Source organism: Scyliorhinus torazame, chromosome 24 (assembly GCF_047496885.1).
Source record: "Scyliorhinus torazame isolate Kashiwa2021f chromosome 24, sScyTor2.1, whole genome shotgun sequence".
NCBI classification, from domain to species: Eukaryota; Metazoa; Chordata; class Chondrichthyes; order Carcharhiniformes; family Scyliorhinidae; genus Scyliorhinus; species Scyliorhinus torazame.
In genome coordinates this window covers 42,082,182-42,089,986 of record NC_092730.1, presented here as the reverse complement: position 1 = coordinate 42,089,986, position 7,805 = coordinate 42,082,182, and the positions used below count along the sequence as shown (strand labels likewise).

The 7,805-nt window shown below is 45.3% G+C and overlaps 2 non-coding genes across 2 annotated transcripts; one reads left to right on the top strand and one right to left on the bottom strand.

Annotated features, from left to right (window-relative positions):
- Positions 1–259: 259 nt before the first annotated feature.
- On the top strand, positions 260–331 carry trnav-uac (transfer RNA valine (anticodon UAC)). Its single transcript has one exon. It is a non-coding gene; the product is annotated as a tRNA-Val (tRNA).
- Positions 332–7,138: 6,807 nt separating this feature from the next.
- On the bottom strand, positions 7,139–7,210 carry trnam-cau (transfer RNA methionine (anticodon CAU)). Its single transcript has one exon. It is a non-coding gene; the product is annotated as a tRNA-Met (tRNA).
- Positions 7,211–7,805: the final 595 nt, after the last annotated feature.

Below are 7,805 nucleotides of genomic sequence, written 5' to 3'. Positions count from 1 at the left end.
ACACAAGGACAAGGTAAGGTCTCAGGCCAGAGTAAGTGTCCTATGTGATGACACACAGAACATCAGAATTAAATTGGTGAAATACATTTATGGTGGACATTTATGGATCTGGTGGCTGAACGGGAGCAGTGCGACACGGATACATTCATTCAGGAGCATTTTTAATTGGAGGGAAATAAGCTACGCAGAGCAGGATTTTTTCACGGAACGCTTTATAAACTAATGTGAATTACCAAAATGACTCACATTTCTTCCGTGAGCGATGGTGGTATAGTGGTGAGCATAGCTGCCTTACAAGCAGTTGACCCGGGTTCGATTGCCGGCCATCGCAGTAGTAATTTGGAAGTGGAGTTTTGCGCGACTTCGTCAGTTTCAAACCGAGGAAGAGAATCAGTTTCTAACTCAGAATTTAGGCGCAATTAGGGAGTGGAGTGAAATAAGTAACTTTCTCATCATTTTTAATATAGTTTCAATATGGACAGTGTTCCACTATTCACCCTCAAGCCGTCAAACAATAGCTAAAAGCCGCATCTTTTTCACTTCATCCTCATGAAGTGGACCAAACAGAGACACAACAGACACGTGACAGGCGAGGATGGGATTTGAAGCCACGTGCACAGAGCACAATGGATTATTGTGCATCACCTTAACCACGTGGTACAGCTGCTTTACTTCAGGGCCCTTTGGTATCCCTCAATCTGACTTCTTTGCGTTTCTTTCGCACAGTTGCTGATGTACAGAATACTGTCAAAGTGTAAATAAATAAAAATAATCTCTGAGTTAATTTGCGCTTGCGGCGCAACGGGAGCGCGCCTGACTCCAGATCAGAAGGTTGCGTTGAAATCACGTCAGGCGCACGGAATTTTTCTGCAGCTGGTTCCAGGAATTTCTCTCTGTGTGGGAATGTTCTCGAAATGACTCCATTCAAAAGCACGATGCAAATAATATATTTTATTTTTACCCGCTTGAGCAAATTTGTCAAATATCAGCAGATTCAAAGTCGTCCTGTTAATGCAGAATGACAGTGAGTTCAGTAAGAAATGTTTACAAACAACAGCAATTTCTTTCTGCTCACTGTACACAGTTATAGTGATCTGTATTAAACAGCAGGAGCGGGAACCGCAGTCCGCAGTCTTCACCTTCACGGTGAGTCTGAATTTCAGTTTGGTGGTTTCAGAGAGAGCGGATGTTATTGTGGAAACTGAAGTCACTTTTCCTGTGAATGGAGCCGGATAAAGAGCCTTGGCCAGCCTGAGAGTCCCCGAGCCTCCATGAATCTTCACAGCTCACACAGTGAAGGGCTTTTACACTTTGAAAATGACCATGTCCGGCGGCTGGAGCTTTCCCTTATATTTTCTGGGATCTGGGAAAGAGCGGATCATCAAAAAGCAGAAATGAAACACAAATAATCGCAGTATTTTTTAACGTGGGCTAAACATCAGCTCAGTTGTTCCGGCCGGTGGCCGCGTCGCCTAATGGATAAGACGTCTGACTTCGGTGATTCTATTAATGATATCAGGCGATTGCAGGTTCGAGTCCTGCCGCGACCTTTGTATACAGAAATCCGGTGGAACATTTGCTGAAAATCCAGTTTTCCCTCCTCTCCCATCTTAGTCTTTCGTTTACCCCCGAATGAATCCACAATATCTGATTGATTTGGATAAAGAATTGAATAAAATATTATGTATCAATCGGTTCAATACAATTCTGTGGAGGGAATTCTAATGTCCTCAGGAAGATGGTTACAGTCATAGATGTTTCAGCATGGAAACAGGCCCTTCGGCCCAGCTTGACCATGCCGCCCAGTTTCTATCACTAAGCTAGTCACACTTGCCCGCATTTGGCCCACATCCCTCCATATTCACCCTGGGGGAGGGGGGGGGGTGCTTGACAGGATAAATGCTGAGAAGCTGGTTCACCATGTGGGAGAGTCTAGGACCAGAAGGAATAATCTCAGAGTAAGTGGCCGCCCATTTCAACCAGAAATGATGAGTAAGTTTCTTCTCTCGGAGTAAAGAGCATCTGTAGAAATGTTTGTATGAATCGAATAGGGCTGTAGAGGGTGGGTCAGTTAATTTGTTGAAGGCTGCCACAGACAGATTTTTTTAAAATTTAGGGTACACGAACATTTTTTCCAATTAAGGGGCAATTTTGCAACCAATCCACCGACCCTGCACATCTTTTGGTTGTGGGAGCGAAACGCACCCAAACACAGGGAGAATATGCAAACTCGACGCAGATAGTGACCCAGAGCCGGGATCGAACATGGGCCTTCGGTGCCGTGAGGCAGCTGTATAAACTACTGAACCACCGTGCTGCCCTTGAGACAGATTTTTCATCAGTAAAGGAAAGCAAGGGGATAAGGCGGGAAACTAGGTTTGAGGATTATATCAGAGCAGACATAACCTCTTTGAATGGTGGAGCAGACACGATGGGCCGAATGGCCTACTTCTGCTCCTCCGTCTTACAGTGTAATGAGATCCTCTGATGGACTTGTTTTCACGGCTGGGCTGCCGGTTCTGGAAAGACAAAATCTGCCAGCAGTGCCCCAGATGAAGCTGGCGTCTGTTTTGGAGATTCTGAAGCCGCAAGTTTTCATGGTGCCAAACTCCTGCCCAAAGCTGGTGTCGTGATTCAAATCGATTATCAGACAGAGGATTAGGAATATCGGTGTAGAGAATGGTGCAAGAAGATTCACTCCTCAGTGCATTCCAGACCCGAAGCACTCGTTGTGCAGAAGTGCTTCTTTTTCAAACATCACAGCTGCTTCCTTTGCAAATCAACTGAAATCTGTGCCCTCTCATTCTTGCTCTTTTTTCTCGGGGGAACAGTTTCTCTCTAGTTACTCCGCCTAGCCCCCTCATGATTTTGAACCTCTCCATCATATCTCCTCTCTGCCTTATCCTCTCCAAGGAGAATGTTCCCAATATCTCCAATCTAGCCTCCTAAATGGAATCAATCCTGTAAACCTCTTCTGCACGCTGCCCAATACGTCCACAGCCTTCCAATATTGTGGCTCCCAGAGCTGTGCAAAATATTCCATCTGATGTCTAACTGGCGCCTTGTACAGATTCAGCATAACCTCCTTGCTCTTGTTCTCTTTTCCACTCGTAATAAACCCAGAATAAGATTTGCTTTATTACCTGCTCTCTCCACCTGTCCACCTTCAATGATCTATCCACATATACACCCAGCTCTGTCGGCTCCTTCATCCCATAAATAGTTGAGGGGCAGCACGGTAGCATAGTGGTTAGTACTATGGCTTCACAGCGCCGTGTCTCAGGTTCGATTCCCACTTGGTGTTCTCCGTGGGTTTCGGCTGGGAGCTCCGGTTTCCTCCCACACTCCAAAGATGTGCAGATTAGGTGGATCGGCCATATAAATTGCTCTTCGGTTAGATGGGGTTGCTGGGGTGCGGGATAGGGTGGAGGTGTTGGCTTCATGGGGGAGCTCTTTGAAGAACCGGTGCAGATTCTATGGTCCGAATGGCCACCTTCTGCACTGTAAATTCTGTGATTCTATACTTCCCTACCAAAATTCATCATCTCACACGTCTCCAGACTGAAAACCATCTTTTGTCGTTTGAAGTTCTAGACTGTCCGCGTCTCAGTTTTCAAAATTTCCAAGTTTTTACCATCCCCAAATTTGAAACTGTTCCCTGTACACCATGATCTACAAATTGTTATGTATCAGGGAAGCAAATGTTCCAGTAGGAACCCATGTGGAACACTACAAACCTTCTTCCAGTCCGAAAAGTCTCGATTGACCATTCCATTCTGTTTCTTATTATTCAACCACATTTATATCCATATTGCTACTGTCCCTTTTATTGCAGGAACTACACATTTCGCTAATTCTGTGCAGTTTTAGTTTCCTTATTTAGGGAAAGATGTAAATACGTTGGAAACGGTTCAGAGAAGGTTTCCTCGATTGGTGCCAGGAATGAGCCTTTCGTCAGTGGTAGGGAAATTACTGGAGAGAATCCTTCGAGACAGAATCTACTCCCATTTGGAAGCAAATGGACGTATTAGTGAGAGGCAGCACGGTTTTGTGTCTCACTAACTTGATAGAGTTTTTCGAAGAGGTCACAAAGATGATTGATGCAGGTAGGGCAGTGGATGTTGTCTATTTGGACTTCAGTAAGGCCTTTGACAAGGTCCCTTATGGTAGAGTAGTATAAAAGGTGATGTCACACGGGATCAGAGGTGAGCTGGCAAGGTGGATACATAACTGGCTAGGTCATAGAAGGCAGAGAGTAGCAATGGAAGGGTGCTTTTCTAATTGGAGGGCTGGGACTAGTGTTGTTCCGCAGGGATCAGTGCTGGGACCTTTGCTGTTTGTAGTGTGTATAAATAATTTGGAGGGAAATGGAACTGGTCTGATTAGCAAGTTTGCAGATGACACAAAGGTTGGGGGAATTGCGGATAGCGACGTGGTCTGTCATCGGATACAGCAGGATTTAGTTCGTTTGGCGACTTGGGCGGAGAGATGGCAGATGGAGTTTAATCTGGACAAATGTGAGGTAATGCATTTTGGAAGTCTAATGCAGGTAGGGAATATACAGTATTGAAAGTCAGAGAGATCAATGTCTACAGGTCCAGAGGTCACTGAAAGGGCAAAACAGGTGGAGAAGGTAGTCAAGACCGCATACGGCATGCTTGCCTTCATTGACCGGGGCATTGAGTACAATAATTGGCAAGTCATGTTGCAGCTGTATAGAACGTTAGTTAGGCCACACTTGGCGTATCGTGTTCAATTCTGGTCGCCGCACTACCAGAAGGGGGTGGAGGCTTTAGAGAGGGTGCAGAATAGATTTACCAGGATTTTGCCTGTTATGGAGGACATTAGCTATGAGGAGCGTTTGAATAAACTCGGTTTGTTCTCACTGGAACGACGGATGTTGAGGGGCGACCTGATAGAGGTCTACAAAACTATGAGGGGCATAGACAGAGTGGATAGTCAGAGGTTTTTCCCCAGGGTAGAGGGGTCAATTACTAGGGGGCATAGGTTTAAGGTGCGAGGGGCAAGGTTTGGAGTAGATGTACGAGGCAAATTTTTAACACAGAGGGTAGTGGGTGCCTGGAACTCGCTACCGGAGGAGGTGGTGGAAGCAGGGACGATAGTGATATTTAAGGGGCATCTTGACATATACAAGAATAGGATGGGAATCGAGGGAGACGGACCCAGGAAGTGTAGAAGATTTTAATTTAGTCGGGCAGCATGGTCGGCACACGCTTGGAGGGCCGAAGGGCCTCTTCCTGTGCTGTACTTTTCTTTGTTCTTTGTTGGTCTTTGAGCGGGTTTGCGATTGAGGAAAGGTGAGATAGACTGCACTTGTTTCCAGTGGAGATGTGAAGTGTGACAGTTGATCTGATTGAAGTACATCAGATTTTGAATGGTCTTGACAAAGTGGACGTGGAAAGGATGTCACTGCTTGTGGGTGAGAGCAGAACTACTGGGCAGTGAATAACAAGCAATTAACACGGTTTCGATTCCCGGCCATCGCAATAATGGTTTGATCGGAAGCGTTTGCGTGATTTCGTGGGTTTCACACTGAGGAAAGAGAGCTGGAAGAAGAGGCTGGAGGGAGGACTCCGGGTAAAATTCCTCTTCTCTTGTAGTAAATAGTCTGGATGGATTGTTCACATCCGTCCGAGAGTGGAAACTGGGATCTCCGCTCTTATTCTGGTTTATTATTGGATATTGTTAAATATCCTTATTGCCCCTCTGTGGGATATTCCATAAGACCATAAGACCATAAGACATAGGAGTGGAAGTAAGGCCATTCGGCCCATCGAGCCCACTCCACCATTCAATCATGGCTGATTTCAACTCCATTTACCCGCTCTCTCTCCATAGCTCTTAATTCCTCGAGAAATCAAGAATTTATCAACTTCTGTCTTAAAGACACTCAACATCCCGGCCTCCACCGTCCTCTGTGGCAATGAATTCCACATACCCACCATTCTCTGGCTGAAGAAATTTCTCCTCATCTCTGTTCTATAGTGACTCCCTTTTATTCTAAGGCTGTGCCCCCGGGTGCTAGTCTCCCCTGCTAATGGAAACAACTTCCCTTCATCCACCCTATCTCAGCCATTCATTATCTTGTAAGTTTCTATTAGATCTCCCCTCAACCTCCTAAACTCCAATGAATATAATCCCAGGATCCTCAGACGTTCATCGTATGTTAGGCCTACCATTCCTGGGATCATCCGTGTGAATCTCCGCTGGAACCGCTCCACTGCCATTATGTCCTTCCTGAGGTGTGGGGCCCAAAATTGCTCACAGTATTCTAAATGGGGCCTAACTAATGCTTTATAAAGCTTCAGAAGTACATCCCTGCTTTTATATTCCAAGCCTCTTGAGATGAATGACAACATTGCATTTGCTTTCTTAATTATGGACTCAACCTGCAAGTTTACCTTTAGAGAATCCTGGACTAGGACTCCCAAGTCCCTTTGCACTTCAGAATTATGAATTTTGTCACCGTTTAGAAAATAGTCCACGCCTCTATTCTTTTTTCCAAAGCGCAAGACCTCGCACTTGCCCACGTTGAATTTCATCAGCCATTTCTTGGACCACTCTCCTAAACTGTCTAGATCTTTCTGCAGCCTCCCGACCTTCTCCATACTACCTGCCCCTCCACCTATCTTCGTATAATCGGCAAACTTAGCCAGAATGCCCTCAGTCCCGTTATCTAGATCGTTAATATATAAAGAGAACAGCTGTGGTCCCAACAGTGAAGTTATATTCCTGGAAGTTATTATATAAACTTTTCCTCTTCTCGCTGTTAAAGGATTTTCAAACATTGAAACACTCCTGGTTCTATCTTTACCAAATGCCATGACTGTGTTAATAAAACATAACCCATTCCAATCAGTGGAGATGTGATGTTGGCACCAATAATACTCACGCACCACAGCAACAGGACTCTGTTTCCCGCCGAGAGAGTCGATTGAAGAGCTTCCAATTTTGTTACTTTGAACTTCACAGTGATGTAATGCTGTCTGTTTAATTCCCGGGACAAATTTCCGGATCAAACTGGAAGCAACACTTTGATTCTAATTTACTGAAAAGAAAATGCGGATGTGCTGGGGAATCGCGACTTGTTTACTTTTGGTGTGAGTGAGAATAAAAGTAGCAGAGGATGGTTTCGATCCATCGACCTCTGGGTTATGGGCCCAGCACGCTTCCGCTGCGCCACTCTGCTCTTTAGTTCCACTATGTCCACAATTGCTGTTCTGTGCCAGCCAGATAACTATTCACTTCTTCCATTTTTTCCTTCAATCAAGAACCCACGTGTTGTGAAGCTCACTCTTGCAGGACAATAACACGGATCATCAGCACGTCTGTAACAGACAGAGGACAGAGAAAGACACACCGAAAAGCAGGGAGAGACTATCAGGACAAACACACAATGACACACAGAATAGGTGCCGAGCAAACCAGCAAGATATTGAGAGAGAACAACTAACTATTTAGTAAAATGTGTTTTCTGTTTTACAATGATAGGCCCCGTTTGTAAATATATATCCTGCTGTGCAATTGTGCTCTCCGTTGTGTAACCGTGCTCTCTGATGTGTAACTGCACACTCTGATGTGTAACAGTGCTCTCGGCTGTGTAACTGTGCTCTCTGCTGTTTAACTGTGCTCTCTGCTGTGTAACTGTGCTTTGTGCTGTGTAACTGTGCTCTCTGCTGTGTAACTGTGCTCTCTGCTGTGTAACTGAGGTCTCTGCTGTGTAACTGAGCTTTCTGCTGTGTAACTGAGCTCTCTGCTGTGTAACTGAGCTCTCTGCTGTGTAA